Raw genomic sequence first — 17197 nt, 5'->3', positions numbered from 1 at the left:
GTCCAATGTTATCTCAGTCACAGTTGTAAGAAGATTGATGAGAAAAGGTTGTGAAGCTTACCTAGCACATGTGGTTAATACTAGGCAAGCTAAGTCAAACTTGTGTGATATACCCATAGTAAGAGACTTCCCAGATGTATTTCCTGAAGAGTTGCCTGGTTTACCACCAGAAAGGGAAGTCGAGTTTGCTATTGAGGTAATGCCGGGTACAGCACCAATTTCAATTGCTCCTTATAGGATGGCACCCATTTAATTGAAAGAGTTGAAAACTCAGTTGCAGGAGTTACTTGATAAGGGGTTCATACACCCCAGTGTGTCACTATGGGGAGCTCCGATGCTGTTTATGAAGAAGAAGGATGGAACTTTGAGATTGTGTATTGATTACCGGCAGTTGAACAAAGTAACTATGAAGAATAAATATCCGTTGCCTAGAATTGATGATCTGTTTGATCAGTTGAAGGGATCCGGTGTATTTTTAAAAATTGATCTCAAATCAGGGTATCATTAGTTGAGGGTAAAGGATGCAGATGTGTCAAAAACAGCATTCAGAACCCGGTATGGGCATTATGAATTTCTAGTGATGCCGCTTGGGTTAACAAATGCACCAGCAGCATTTATGGACCTTATGAACTGTATCTTCCATCCATACTTAGATCGGTTTGTAGTGGTCTTTATTGATGATATTCTGGTATATTCCAAGACCAGCGAAGAACATGATGAACATTTGAGGATTGTTCTGCAAACCCTATGAGAAAAGAAGCTGTATGGTAAGTTGTCCAAATGTGACTTTTGGATGAGTGAAATCTCTTTCCTTGGACACATAGTATCAGCAGAGCGGATTAGAGTGGATCCCAAAAAGATAGAAGCAGTGATGGAATGGAAGCCTCCCAGAAATACAAATGAGGTCAGAAGTTTCTTGGGGCTAGCTGGATATTACAGAAGATTTGTGAAGGGATTTTCTCTTATAGTTGCTCCAATGACCAAGATGTTGCACAAGAATGTGAAATTTCGCTGGAACGACAAGTGCCAAGCCAGTTTTGAGAGGCTAAAGGCTATGTTGATGGAAGCACCAGTGTTAACACAGCCAGTGTCGGGAAAAGACTTTGTGGTCTATAGTGGTGCCTCACACAATGGGCTAGGGTGTGTATTGATGCAACAGGGGAAAGTGGTCACCTATGCTTCCAAGCAGTTAAGGCCACATGAACAGAACTACCCTACTCATGACCTGGAGTTAGCAGCAATTATCTTCGCACTAAAGATATGGAGGCATTACTTGTATGGTGAAAAGTGCTACATTTACACAGTCCAGAGTCACCTCACCTCTACAGTGCATATGGTAGGACATTAGGATTTTGGGTAGCATTTTGTATTTTGTATTTTGTATTAGTATTGGGATTGTAACTATAAACTCTTGAAATTATTTGATGATGTAAATATATGAAATTTTATATTATTGATATTTTCTGTATATTATGTTAAGAAATATTTATGAATAAGCTTCCAGTGATGATGTGAACTGAAAAGAAAAATTTTTGAAAATAGTGTTGTGATTTGAGATTGAGATTTTGAGATTGATTTGAAATGTGTATAATAGAGTTTGGATTTGGTAATTATATTGGAAGTGTTTTTAAATAGGTTCAGAAGAACTATTTTTCCAATTTACAGCAGGCACTCTGCCGGATTTTCTATAAAATTTGCGAAAAAATTCAGATTTATCAAAAATTGAAAATAAATGAATTAAAAGGGATAAATTGTAATAGAAACATAAATTAGTGCTCCGGCACGCTGAGTGGCATAACTTGCTCGACTACACTATAGACGGGTAAGGGGTGTCACAATTCCTCTTTCTGATATCAAATGTCCTAGGACTATGCCTTCCCTTAGCATGAAATGACATTTTTCCCAATTTAGGACCAGGTTTGATTCTTCGCATCTTTGCAACACCTTAGATAAATTTGCTAGGCAATCATCAAAAGTAGTTTCATAGACGAAAAAATCATCCATAAAAACTTCCATGATATCTTCAATATAATCAGAAAAGATAGCCATCATGTCACACCTTACCTCTCTGTAAGGCATAACATGATCCCATAGAATACCTAATGAACTACCGAACTTTACCTACCGATAACTCATTAAGTACCCTACAAGGGATTTTAAACAATTTTCTTACTTTTGACAAGTGGTGAGCATTTTCTAATAAGTATTTAAAACATTTAGTTAAAATTAAAACTAGTTAATATTTTTGGTCCATTTTATTTTTCCGCAAATTTTATAAAATTTTTGATAGAGTTCCATTTATGTTTTGAGAAAACAGTTCTTCAAATACCTGTAAAAAGCACTTCTAAAAATTTTTCTCAACTAGTACTTCAAATTCTCAAACAATCTCAAATCTCAAGATTCCACAATCCACATTTCTCAATTTCCAAAATTCAATAATCCTCAAAATACTAGCAATACATTTCATTCAAATTAAATAAAATAGTTGTACTCATATTTCATTAGAGATAAAACAATTTATATACATCCTTACAAAATTTACATCAAAAGAAATACAAACTAAACTTTATTACAAACTTCATACAAATTTTGTACAAGCTGCTCAAGACCCATTTACATGTCCATACATTTATATGCAATACATACATCAAAGAAATATTTACAATTAGGGTATAAATTATACCCGATGACTTCAAGCTGATAGCTCCTCACACCTCAGCAGCTCAGTCTACTGCTCCTCTAGTCTCTGTATCTACGACAACAATAGAAGCTATCGCTGGGTACTAGAACTCAGTGGTGCACAACAAACTAAAATAATCTTTATGCAGAACTTAAATCACATTTATTCAAAAATTTGAATGAACATGAGTATTAAATACAAATCATGCATTATGAGATTTAATCCCAAACAATTTCATTTTGAAGTATCAAATCACATTTCATAAAACCCGCAGTTAGATCATGCCATTCGAAACAAATAGAATCTCAATAGCCAGAGGCTAAAAAGAAGTCACATCACAAGGCTAGCTGGCTCAAATATATGGATATCCATTCACATCCTCTTCTAATGGCACACCTGAACACTTCTCCAGAGAAGGAATCAAAATTCGAAACTAATTACCCCCACTAGTAGTGCTAGTGAGGTGTTCAAATATATGGTCATGACACTGTGGGTTCAAAACTTATCTTAACACTTCGCTAAACATTGTCATTTCAAATATACACAACTAACTTTCAACAATTTCGATCAAAGCATCATAAATAATGCCTCAATTCACTTTTTCAAATCATTCAAAATAATATGCAGCAAATAATTTACAAAAATTACACGTTGTGCACAAACCTCAAGCGAATCGCCTCTTGGCCACGACTCGGTTCCTCGGGTTTTTTCCCGGTATTCTTTCTAACTGAAACACACAATTTTACAATGTTTCAGTACTAGAACTTAACATAAACCCAAAATAAATTTAGCTTCACTTTTACCTAACTCTAATGTGCTGAACTCGATGTTCTTAAAATTTTTGTGCTTCGGGTTACTATTCACTATACTATTCAAGTCAAATTGTTGACTTTCTAAGGCTTAATAGGTATGGGAACTCCAATTTCACCCACATACCACATTTTGGTCACTAAATTTGTTGGTTTTGGTCATTTTCTCAAAACTTAGGTCTTTTAGGCAAAATTGCCAATTTTCAGTTTTGGAGTCCTAAGTTGCACTGTTTCATTGGTCCTTTTACTGTTGGAATTTGGCAAAACTTTCTTCATATAAAATGTTTCCTATTGTCTTAAGTTTATTCTCCTTTTTGAATCACTCCGATTGGAGTTTTGTAGCTCAAGTTATAGCCAAAATACAGTTACTGTTCATGCTGCAAAATTTAGTTCTACAAATTTATTGCTCCAAATTCGTTCAGCAATTTAATCAAGTTAAGTCCATAATTTGGTCTAATTTTCTTCATATGAAATGTTATACAATTTCTTAGGTTTCCATCGGTTTAAGAATCACCTAAATCGGAGTTTTCTAGAGAGAGTTATAGCCATTGAAACTTTACTGTTCATATGGCAAATCTGCAGTTCTGCAGATTTAGTTACTCAACTTTTCTCAATAATTTGATTGGCTAAATGGCATAATTTGGGTTTGTGTTCTTCATGAAAGTTTTAGGTCTATATCTCATCTAACCACTGGTAAAATTTCAGGTCATTTTGACCTGCCTAGCTCGAGTTATGGCCAAATGAAAAAATACTATTCATTTGGTTAGTTTATACAGGGCAGCCTGCAATTTTCCAACTTTGGTCAATTTGTTCACTAGGTTTTGGTCACTTTTTGGGCATGCTTCCCGCATGAAAATTGTGTCATTTAGTGCCTATTTTCATTCCCAATTGGTCTCATACCAATTGGACTTGTAAAATTCCATTTTTGGTCCCTCAAACTTGACTTTTGGTCATGGTGCATACCCAATCCGAATTTGGCTTTGATTCAAACACTTCTAACACATTTAATTAGGTCACAAATGGCCATTTCTTTCCTTAAACTATGTCAAAGACATCATTTAGCACTTCTTCACATTTTTGGTCCCTAAACCCTAATGTCCAAACCCTAATTCACACTAATTTTTGCATTTACTTGATTCCATGCCTTTAACCATAGTCATTCAACTAACTAAGGTTTATATACCCATTCAAACTATTCAAATCATACAAATCACTCTCCCCCTTATGCTGGCCGAAATTCAGTAATGGTCCCTCACAATTTTTTTTTTCTTTTCATTATAAACATATTTACAAGCTAAATAAGTTAGAAATGTAAGAATCAAACTCAATTTATCAAATTTGATTACTAACCTTTTTATGCAGAATTTCCTTTTCTTCAAAACTCCTTCCTTTCTTTTTCTTTTTGTTGTCAAGCTCCTTATCTAGGTCCAACTACAAGATTTAATATTGGAGAGTAAGGTTTTTATGGTGGAATTGAAGGTTTATGAAGCTTGACTTAAGAGCTCTAATGGAGTTTGAGAGAGAGAGATAAGGGGGAGAGGTGGGCGGCTTCAAGGGAAAAGATGATCAATTGGATTTTTTTTTCTTTTCTTTTCCTTTGTCTTTTTATCTCTTTAGGAAGACCAAAAATCTAAATAAATTAATTAATTAATTATATTCTTTATGGTATCATGCATGAGGTCATGCATGATGTCATCACCTTTTGACTTTTCTATTTTCTTCTTTTTTTTCTATTAGTTCTTTAATTTAATTCTCGATTCCAATTTTCTTTTCTCCGATTTTATTTGACAGTTAGGTCAGGAGTCAGCTCTCGGGGTCAATTGACCAAATTGCCCCTCACCGGTTCATCCCGATTTGCAATTAATTCCATATTTCTTTTGGCTCCCTGACCTAATTATTTGATTGGCTTAACAGTTCTTTTTCGTGATTTTCTCTTTTCCACTGTGTTTATAAGGGTCCTAAGAACCGCAGCATCGCATTTTACGGTTCGAAATTTGAGTTTAAAATGACTTCGCAGTCCTTCTTGAGAAGGTTACCCATCGCTGTGACTCTCGGCTCGTTTAACTTCTTATGTTCTGTTTTTCTTATTTATACTTAACTAATTGGACATTACTAATTATTTGTGTATATGGCTTCTCTAGTTTTCTTAAGCGTGGTTCTAATCTCCTTAATTATTCGGACCGACTCCGGTCACCGAAACAGTGAAATATACTAGGCTATGCAAATAGGGGTGTTACAATTCTCCCCCCCCCCCCTAAATAAATTTCGTCTCGAAATTTTACCTAGTACTAATCTCTGAACAGCTGTGGGTGTTGTCTCCTCATGTCCTCCTCTCGTTCCCAAGTAGCCACCTGGCCCGAATGATGGTTCCACAGCACTTTTACCAACGGTATCTGCTTGTTCCGTAGCTGCTTCACCTCATAAGCCAGAATCTGTATGGGTTCTTCTTCATATGTGAGGTCTGGATTCACTTCAATTTCCTCTACTGGTAGTATATGAGATGGGTCTGATCGATACCTCCTCAACATAGACACGTGAAAAACATTATGTATCTTCTCTAACTCTAGAGGTAGTGCTAAACGATATGCCAAAGGACCCACTCTTTCTAGAACCTCATAAGGCCCAATGAAACGAGGACTCAGTTTCCCCTTTCTGCCGAATCTCATAATTCTCTTTCAAGAGGAAACCTTGAGGAAAACTTTCTCACCCACTGCATACTCAATATCCCTTCTCTTCAGATCAATGTAGGACTTTTGACGGTCTGATGCAGTCTTAAGTCAATCTCTGATCACCCTGATCTTCTCCTCAGTCTGCTGAACAATTTCGGGCTCAATCAACTTCCTTTCACCTATCTCATCCCAACATAGGGGAGTTCTGCATTTTCTGCCATACAAAGCTTCATATGGAGGCATTCCAATGCTTGATTGGTAGCTGTTGTTGTAAGCAAACTCAATCAAAGGCAAGTGTGTATCCCAACCGCCCTCAAATTCATCACACAAGCCCGTAGCATGTCCTCCAATATCTGAATTACCCTCTCAGACAGGCCATCTATCTATGGGTGGAATGCAGTACTGAAGTTCAATCTAGTTCCTAGGGCTCTCTGAAGACTACCCCAAAATCTAGAAGTGAACCTAGGATCTCTGTCTAATACGATGGATACTGGCACCCCATGCAGTCTCACAATCTCATCAATGTACAACTTGGCCAATCTTTCTAAACTGTAGTCCATCCGGACTGGCAGAAAATGAGTAGACTTGGTCAATCTGTCAACAATGACCCAAACTGCATCATGACTCTTCTATGTCCTCGGAAGTCCCATTACAAAATCCATTGTTATTCTTTCCCATTTCCATTCCGGTACTGGTAGTGGATGTAACAACCCAACGGGTACTTGATGCTTTGCCTTCACTTGCTGATAAGTTAGGCATTTGGATACAAACTCTGCCACATCTCTTTTCATACCCATCCACCAGTAATGCTCCTTTAGCCCCCTATACATTTTTGTGCCACCAGGGTGCATGGCAAAAGGAGACTCATGTGCTTCCTTCAAAATGATCTACCTCAAATCAACATCATTAGGAACACACATTCTTCCCTGGTGTAGTAATAGACCATCATCTCTGATTGAGAATTCTGGTTTCTTGCCCTGTCAGACTTCTTCCATCAGCTTCTGATACTTCTGATCATTCTGAGCAGCCATTCTAATCTGATCAATCAACACTGGCTATACATGCCATGCAACTGCTGTCTGCCCATCATCATTAATCTCTAAGCTGGCATGTAATGATCTCAACTCATGTACCAAAGACAAGGAGTAACCCGTAGACTTGCCATAGTCTTACGACTTAAGGCATCAGCTACAACATTAGCTTTCCCTGACTGATAGTCTATTAGACAATCATAGTCTTTTATCAACTCTAACCATCTCCTCTATCTTAAATTCAGCTCTTTCTGGGTGCCCAAATACTTCAAACTCTTATGATCTGTGTAGATGTAACACTTTACCCCATACAAATAGTGCTTCCAGATCTTAAGAGCAAACATAATAGCTGCAAGCTCCAAATCATGTGTCGGATAGTTCCTCTCATGCGGTTTTAGCTGGCATGATGCATAGGCAATGACATTTCGATCTTGCATCAATACACAGCCTAACCCATTGTGAGAAGCATCACTGTAAACTGTGTATTCTTTACCCGGAGTAGGTAAAGTAAGGACTGGAGCTTCAGCCAAACATTTCTTCAATTCATCAAAACTCTGTTGGCATTTATCCGTCCACTGAAATTTTACATCTTTTCTAAGCAGCTTGGTCAATGGAGTGCCAACATGGAAAATCCCTTCACAAATCGATGGTAGTATCCAGCTAAACCCAGAAAACTGCGAATCTCTGTGATATTTCTGGGTGGCCTCCAATTAAGGACAGCTTCAATCTTACTTGGATCTACCTTGATGCCCTATTCTGATACTACATGCCCCAAAAAAGATATTTCCTTCAGCCAAAATTCACACTTTGACAATTTGGCATATAACTGTTTCTCCCTGAAAGTCTGCAATACAATCCGTAGATGTCTATCATGCTCTTCTGCATTCCTCGAATAGACCAATATATCATCTATAAATACTACAATAAATTGGTCGAGGTATGGTCTGAAGATAGTGTTCAACAAATCCATAAAAGCAGTCGGAGCATTAGATAACCCGAATGGCATAACCAAGAACTCATAATGGCCATAGTGGGTTCTGAAGGCAGTTTTAGCAATACTCTGCTCTTGTACTTTTAGCTGATAATAACCTGATCTCAGGTCAATTTTGGAGAACACAACTGCACCCCTCAACTGATCAAACAAGTCATCAATACGGGGCAATGGGTATCTATTCTTTATTGTCACCTTATTTAACTGTCGATAATCAATACACAAACGGAGAGTGCCATCTTTCTTCTTTACAAACAACACTGGCGCTCCCCAAGATGACACACTAGGGCAGATAAAGGCCTTGTCAAGCAATTCTTGCAATTGCACTTTCAACTCTTTCAATTCTGTAGGTGTCATTCTATATGGCGTTATGGTGATTGGGTCCACACTAGGCATAACATTATTTTCAAACTGCACCTCTCTTTCTAGAGGTAATCCTAGCAATTCATCAGGAAACACATCCGGAAAATCACATACAATAGGGATGTCTCTTAGTGTTGGACTCCCCACTTGGGTGTCTATCACATGTGCCAAGTATGCTTCACAACCCTTTCTGATCATCCCTCTGGCTAGTGCAGCCAAAATGATGTTTGATGGCAGTAAATGCCTCTCCCCGTGTATTACCACATCACTGTACAGAGGGAGACCAAAAGTAACTATCTTCAGTCTACAGTCAATCATAGCGTGATGCCTGGCTAACCAATCCATGCCCAAGATGATATCATACTCTCTGAAGGGCATTTTAATCAAGTCTGACAGGAAAAAATGTCCTTGGATCACTAAAGGATAGTCTCTATAAATTCTGTTGACTCGGACCTCTTATTCTAACGGACTAGTTACTAGCACTTCAAAACCCCATTTGGACACATGGAACAGCAAGTAAACTGGCTATGCTAGCACTAACATATGAATAGGTTGAACCCGGATCAAACAACACAAATACATCTTGCTCAGAGATAGAGAATGTACCGACTACAACATTAGAAGTCTCAGTCTCTTCTTGCTATCTCATTGAATAAACCCTGACTGAAGCACTCCCTTGTGCCGACTGACCAACTGTGCCCTAACTGCCTAAAGCAGTGCCTTTACCTCTGCCTCTTCCTCTGCCAACTGATTGTGAACCTCTGGGAGCAAGACTCTGAATAGATCCTTCGACAGTAGTAGGAGCTGGACTACATCTCGGAGACAGAGCACTAGTACAGTCTCTTGCTAAATGACTCTTGCCTCGGCAGTTAAAGCAGGCTCCAGTGGCCCAATAACACTCCTCCCCATGAATCTTGCCACAAGTCTCACAGGGGCGGGCAGAATGTGAACCCCTGCTCGACTACTGACCAGACCTAGGGGGTCTCTGTCCGGAAAATCTGCCCTACCAAATCTTCCACCTCGACCCCTGCTGGGTCCACTAAATTTCTTCTTCTTCCTAGAAGTCCCACCAGAACTCTGTTCTACTGACTTTTCCCCCTTGTCTTTTTCTGATTTTTCGGCTCTCTCTGATTTTTCTTTCACTAGGGTTGCTTCTGATTCAATTCTCTCCAGCTCAAGTGCTTGAGACATAAGCTCTGAGAAGTTACTGTGTCGGAATCCCATAACTTGCATCCTTATACTAGGCTTCAAACCCGTCTCAAATCTCTTGCACCTTGCCTTGCTGGTAGTAAGGAGACTCCCTGCATAGTGACTTAAGTGGGAGAACTCTCTCTCATACTCTACCACTGATCTATTCCCTTGTTTCAAACTTAAAAATTCTTGCAGTTTCTGGTCAACATATGCATCTGGGATGTATTTCTGTCTAAATTCTCTGATGAAGTCATCCCAGGTTAGCACTAGTGGTTCAGCCAAGCTGTGGGGGACGGTCTTCCACCAATCATACGCATCCCCTTGCAGTAGAGACACAGAATACTCAAACTTCAGTTCATCTTGGCAGTGCAGCTTCTTAAATACTCTATCCATTCTTTTGAGCCATTGCTCTGCCTCTAAAGGGTCCACTGTACCCTTAAATTCTGCAGCCCCATACTTCAATAATTTATCATACTGCCTGGCTGGAGGCAGTGGTTGTGTCACAGGTGTCTGGGGTGGAGCTTGAGCAGGCATACCCCCAGCCATTTGTTGAAACATCGCAGCCATCTGCTGTGCGAATTGTGCAGAAAACTGTGGCATTTGTGGGGCCGGTGCTACTAATCCACTAACATTCTGTAGAGCTGGGGCTTCCCCTTGTGCCTCAGCTTCAACAGATTGCTCGACTGAGCGATCCCCTTCTTCCATAATAGTCTGGAGTAGGATATCTCCTGAATAAATAACATAAGGAGATTTCCCTCCATTAGTTCATATTTATGATAAAATGCACTATATGTAACAAATATGGACATTGACTAGTTGTACTTAACAAAGAAAAGACACAAATTCTCAAGTTAAAACATACTTTAAAAATTTTACTCTGATACCACTAAAACATGTTACACCTTACCCCTCTGTAAGACATAACATGATCCCGTAGAATACCTAATGAACTACCGAACTTCACCTATCGATAACTCATTAAGTACCCTACAAGGGATTTTAAACAATTTTCTTACTTTTGACAAGTGGTGAGCATTTTCTAATAAGTATTTAAAACATTTAGTTAAAATTAAAACTAGTTAATATTTTTGGTCCATTTTATTTTTCCGCAAATTTTATAAAATTTTTGATAGAGTTCCATTTATGTTTTGAGAAAACAGTGTTTCAAATACCTGTAAAAAGCACTTCTAAAAATTTTTCTCAACCACTACTTCAAATTCTCAAACAATCTCAAATCTCAAGATTCCACAATCCACATTTCTCAATTTCCAAAATTCAATAATCCTCAAAATACTAGCAATACATTTCATTCAAATTAAATAAAATAGTTGTACTCATATTTCATTAGAGACAAAACAATTTATATACATCCTTACAAAATTTACATCAAAAGAAATACAAACTAAACTTTATTACAAACTTCATACAAATTTTGTACAAGCTGCTCAAGACCCATTTACATGTCCATACATTTATATGCAATACATACATCAAAAGAAATATTTACAATTAGGGTATAAATTATACCCGATGACTTCAAGCTGATATCTCCTCACGCCTCAGCAGCTCAGTCTACTGCTCCTCTAGTCTCTGTATCTGCGACAACAATAGAAGCTATCGCTGAGTACTAGGACTCAGTGGTGTACAATATACTAAAATAATCTTTATGCAGAACTTAAATCACATTTATTCAAAAATTTGACTGAACATGAGTATTAAATACAAATCATGCATTATGAGATTTTAATCCCAAACAATTTCATTTTGAAGTATCAAATCACATTTCATAAAACCCACAGTTAGATCATGTCATTCGAAACAAATAGAATCTCAATAGCCAGAGGCTAAAGAGAAGTCACATCACAAGGCTAGCTGACTCAAATATATGGATATCCATTCACATCCTCTTCTACTGGCACACCTCAACACTTCTCCAGAGAAGGAATCAAAATTCGAAACTAATTACCCCCACTAGTCGTGCTAGTGAGGTGTTCAAATATATGGTCATGACACTGTGGTTTCAAAACTTATCTAAACACTTTGCTAAACATTGTCATTTCAAATATACACAACTAACTTTCAACAATTTTGATCAAAGCATCATAAATAATGTCTCAATTCACTTTTTAAATCATTCAAAACAATATGCAGTAAATAATTTACAAAAATTACACGTTGTGCACAAACCTCAAGCGAGTCGCCTCTTAGCCTCGATTCGGTTCCTCGGGTTCTTTCCCGATATTCTTTCTAACTGAAACACACAATTTTACAATGTTTCAGTAATAGAACTTAACTTATACCCAAAATAAATTTAGCTTCACTTTTACTTAACTCTAATGTGCTAAACTCGATGTTCTTGAAATTTTTGTGTTTTGGATTACTATTCACTACACTATTGAAGTTAAATTGTTGACTTTCTAAGGCTTAATAGGTATGGGAACTCCAACTTCACCCACATACCACATTTTGGTCACAAAATTTGTTGGTTTTGGTCATTTTCTCAAAACTTAGGTCTTTTAGGCAAAATTGCCAATTTTCAGTTTTAAAGTCCTAAGTTGCACTGTTTCATTGGTCCTTTTACTTTTGGAATTTGGCAAAACTTTCTTCATAGAAAATGTTTCCTATTGTCTTAAGTTTATTCTCCTTTTTGAATCACTCCAATTGGAGTTTTGTAGCTCAAGTTATAGCCAAAATGCAGTTACTATTCATGCTGCAGAATTTAGTTCTGCAGATTTATTGCTACAACTTCGTTCAGCAATTTGATCAAGTTAAGTCCATAATTTGGTCTAATTTTGTTCATATGAAATTTTTTACTATGTCTTAGGTTTCCATCGGTTCAAGAATCACCTAAATCAGAGTTTTCTAGAGAGAGTTATAGCCATTGAAACTTTACTGTTTATATAGCAAATCTGTGCAGATTCAGTGACTCAACTTTGCTCAGTAATTTGATTGGGTTAATGGCATAATTTGGGTTTGTGTTCTGCATGAAAGTTTTAGGTCTATATCTCATCTAACTACTGGTAAAATTTTAGGTCATTTTGACCTGCCTAGCTCGAGTTATAACCAAATGAACAAACACTGTTCATTTGGTCAGTTTATACAGGGCAGCCTGCAATTTTCCAACTTTGGTCAATTTGTTCACTAGGTTTTGGTCACTTTTTGGGCATGCTTCCAAAATGAAAATTGTGTCATTTAGTGCCTATTTTCATTCCCAATTGGTCTCATACCAATTGGACTTGTAAAATTCCATTTTTGGTCCCTCAAAGTTGACTTTTGGTCATGGTGCATACCCAATCCAAATTTGGCTTTGATTCAAACAGTTCTAACACACTTAATTAGGTCACAAATGGCCATTTCTTTCCTCAAACTATGTCAAAGACATCATTTAGCACTTCTTCACATTTTTGGTCCCTAAACCCTAATGTCCAAACCCTAATTCACACTAATTTTTACATTTACTTGATTCCATATCTTTAACCATAATCATTCAACTAGCTAAGGTTTATATACCCATTCAAACTATTCAAATCATGCAAATCACCCTCCTCCTTATGCTGACAGAAATTCAGTAATGGTCCCTAACAATTTTTTTTCTTTTCATTATAAACATATTTACAAGCTAAATAAGTTAGAAATGTAAGAATCAAACTCAATTTATCAAATTTGATTACTAACCTTTTTATGCAGAATTTCCTATTCTTCAAAACTCCTTCCTTTCTTTTTCTTTTTGTTGTCAAGCTCCTTATCTAGGTCTAACTACAAGATTTAATATTGGAGAGTAAGGTTTTTATGGTGGAATTGAAGGTTTATGAAGCTTGACTTAAGAGCTCTAATGGAGTTTGAGAGAGAGAGCTAAGGGAGAGATGTGGGCGGCTTCAAGGGAAAAGATGACGAAATGGATTTTTTTTTTCTTTTCTTTTCTTTTATCTTTTTATCTCTTTAGGAAGACCAAAAATATAAATAAATTAATTAATTAATTATATTCTTTATGGCATCATGTATGCGGTCATGCATGATGTCATCACCTTTTTACTTTTCCATTTTCTTCTTTTTTTTTATTTATTTTTCTATTAGTTCTTTAATTCAATTCTCGATTCCAAAATTTTCTTTTCTCCGATTTTATTTGATAGTTAGGTCAGGAGTCAGCTCTCAGGGTCAATTGACCAAATTGCCCCTCACCGATTCATCCTGGCTTGTAATTAATTTCATATTTCTTCCAGCTCCCTGACCTAATTATTTGACTAGCTTAACAGTTCTTTTTCATGATTTTCTCTTTTTCACTGTGTTTATAAGGGTCCTAGGGACCGCGGCGTCACATTTTATGGTTCGAAATTTGAGTTTAAAACGACTTCGCAGTCCTTCCCGAGAAGGTCACTCATTGCTGTGACTCTCGACTCGTTTAACTTCTTATGTTCTGTTTTTCTTATTTATACTTAACTAATTGGACATTACTAATTATTTGTGTTTATGGCTTCTCTAGTTGTCTTAAGCGTGGTTCTAATCTCTTTAATTGTCCGGACCGACTCCGTTCACCTAAACAGTGAAATATACCAGGCTATGCAAATAGGGGTGTTACACATCATACATCTTTGAAAGGTAGCAAAGGCATTACAAAGACCAAAAGGTATTCTTCTATATGCAAATGTTCCATAGGGACAAGTGAATGTTGTCTTTTCTTAGTCTTCTAGGTGAATAGGAATTTGAAAGAATCCCGAATACCCATCTAGATAACAGAAATAAGAGTGTTTTGCTAAGCTTTCTAACATTTGGTCGATGAAGGGGAGAGGGAAATGGTCTTTTTCTGGTAGCACTGATCAATTTCCTATAATCAATGCACATTCGCCAACCAGTGACTACTCTAGTAGGGATTAGTTCATTGCTTGCATTCTGGATAACAGTTGTCCCACCTTTCTTAGGAACTACATGTACTGGACTAACCCATTTACTATCAGAAATTGGGTATATGATACCTGCATCTAATAGTTTTAAAATTTCTTTCTTGACCACGTCTTTCATGTTTGGGTTAAGTCTTCTTTGGTGTTCGATTGTGGGTTTACTGTTTTCTTCTATGGGTATCCTATGCATGCAAATCGAGGGGTTGATTCCCTTCAGGTCTTCTATCTTACACCCTATGGCTTTGCTATGGATCCTAAGTTCTCTTAGCAATTTTTCCTCTTCTAACTTAGACAGGCTAACATTGATTATAATAGGATAATTAGAATTTGAGTCCAGAAATGCGTACCTTAGTGAGGATGGGAGAGGTTTAAGCTCTACCTATTTGGCGTTTTCGTGGGGCTTACCTTCGGTGTATTCCTCCTTCAATTTCACCATCTCGGAAGTCTTAGCTAAGGGTAGGGGTGGATGAGCTGCTAATTGTTGTGCACAGGTTGCTACTTCTGTATTTTCATCATCCACTATGTGGCTGTGCACAATACATGCTTCAAGAGGATCTTTAGGATGTGTCTTATGAAATTCTTTTTCAACTCGTTCGTCAATTATGTCGACCTTGAAGCATTCATCAGGTTCAAATTTGTGTTTTATTGTGTCAAACAAGTTGAACTCCACTTCTTCTTCTCCTACCTTGAGGGTTAATCGCCCATTTTTGACATCTATGATGGCTCTGGCAGTTGCCAAGAATGGTCTTCCTAGGATGATAGGAATTTGAATATATTCTTCCATCTCAAGGACAACAAAGTCCACTGGAATGAAGAATTTGCCCACTTTGATAGGAATGTTCTATCTCTCAACCAATCGCAACGAGATTGTCATGGGCTTCAGTTCTCCGATCTCCAGCATTTTGCATATTGATAGAGGCATTAAACTGACGCTTGCCCCAAGATCGCAGAGGGCCTTATCTATTTTCTTGTTACTAATGAGACAGGGTATAGAGAAGCTTCCTAGATCCTTTAACTTTGGAGACAGTTTGTTTTGCAGAATGGCACTGCATTCCTCTGTTAGAGCTACTATTCCATAGTCTTCTAGCTTCTTTTTCTTTGACAGAATTTCCTTAAGAAATTTGGCATAAGATGGAATCTGAGAAAGTGCTTTAGTGAAGGGGATATTGATGTAAAGTTTCTGTAAAACTTCCAAAAACTTCCCAAACTGCTTGTTCAATTTGGCTTTTTAAAATCTCTGAGGAAAAGGTAGGGGAGGCTAGTATGGCTCTAGTAATTTCTTTGTCTTCCTTGCTTCCTCTTCCTGATCTTTCTTAGCTTCTTTCTCCTTTTTCTCTACTTGGTCTTTAGATTTTTCTATGGTTTTCTCTATCGGTTCTTCCTCTGGTTGTACTAGAGTTCTTCCACTCCTCAGTGTAACTACCTTACAATGCTCCCTTGGGTTCATTTCTGGTTGGCTAGGCAGTTTGCCAGCAACCTTACTTGAAGAACTTGCTTGCTGAGTGATTTGATTCTCTAGCATCTTGTTATGAGTCGCAAGTTGGTCCATTCTGGAAGTCAGCTATTTAATCAATTTAGTTTGTTACTGTTGAGCTGCTAGGAATCCTTCCATCATGGTTTCCATGGTCATTTTCTATTTAGATTGTTGAGGTTGGAGAGGTAGTGATGGCTATGCAAAGTTTTGACCTTTGTTCTGAAATCCAAGGGGTGCTGGAGGTTTGTACCCTTGTTGCTTGTTTATTGGCTAGTTCTGCTAATTGGACCATGAGAAATTTGGGTGATTCCTCCATCCAAGGTTGTAAGTATTTGAATATGGATTGTTAGGCTATCTCTGGTTGAAGTTTCCTCCATTATTCACATAGTTCATCTGTTCTATGGGTTCATTGAAATTGCTGTATTCTGAACTCATGTATCCTCCTCCATAGTTGTCCTCATGTTGACTGTTTATACCAAATGCGTTGGCTTGCATTCTTTTAAGTTTCCTTGTGAGCTGATCAAACTGAGCATTTATCATGCTTAGGGCATCTACTTCTAGGACCCCTGCAGTTTTCCTTGCATTTCCTCTTTCATTTGACCACTCATAATTATGGTATGCAATGCTTTCTAGAAGTTCAAGTGCTTGTGGCACTTTTTTCTCTATTAGACACCCTCTGCAGCTGAATCAACTGTGCTCCTTGTGGAGGGTAGTAACCCATTATAGAAATTTTGCACTAATAGCCAATCTTCTATGCCATGGTGTGGACATTCCCTCTGCAGGTCTTTATATCTTTCCCATGCGTCATAGAGTAATTCTCCTTCCTTTTGTCTAAAGGTGTTAAGCTTTAGCCTCAGTTTTATAGTCTTTGCAGGTGGAAAATACCTTGCTAGAAAAGCTTGAGAAAGGTTCTCCCATTTAGTGAACAATCCAGTCGTTGAGTAAGTAACCGCTTCCTTGCTCTGTCCCGAAGGGAGAATGGGAATGCTCTGAGTCTTATTGCTTGATCAGACACTCCATTCATCTTGAATGTATCACATAGGGCAAGAAAGAACTGGAGGTGATAGTGTGGGTCTTCTGTTGGTGAACCTGCA

The 17197-nt window shown here is 37.6% G+C and overlaps 1 non-coding gene across 1 annotated transcript; it reads left to right on the top strand.

The window, feature by feature from the left end:
* Positions 1-16856: 16856 nt before the first annotated feature.
* Positions 16857-16963, top strand: LOC131178922 (small nucleolar RNA R71). Its single transcript, XR_009147929.1, has one exon. It is a non-coding gene; the product is annotated as a small nucleolar RNA R71 (small nucleolar RNA).
* The last annotated feature ends 234 nt before the right edge of the window (positions 16964-17197 follow it).

This window comes from Hevea brasiliensis, chromosome 3 (genome assembly GCF_030052815.1).
Source record: "Hevea brasiliensis isolate MT/VB/25A 57/8 chromosome 3, ASM3005281v1, whole genome shotgun sequence".
In the NCBI taxonomy this organism is placed as follows: Eukaryota; Viridiplantae; Streptophyta; class Magnoliopsida; order Malpighiales; family Euphorbiaceae; genus Hevea; species Hevea brasiliensis.
This window is presented reverse-complemented; position numbering and strand designations above follow the sequence as displayed.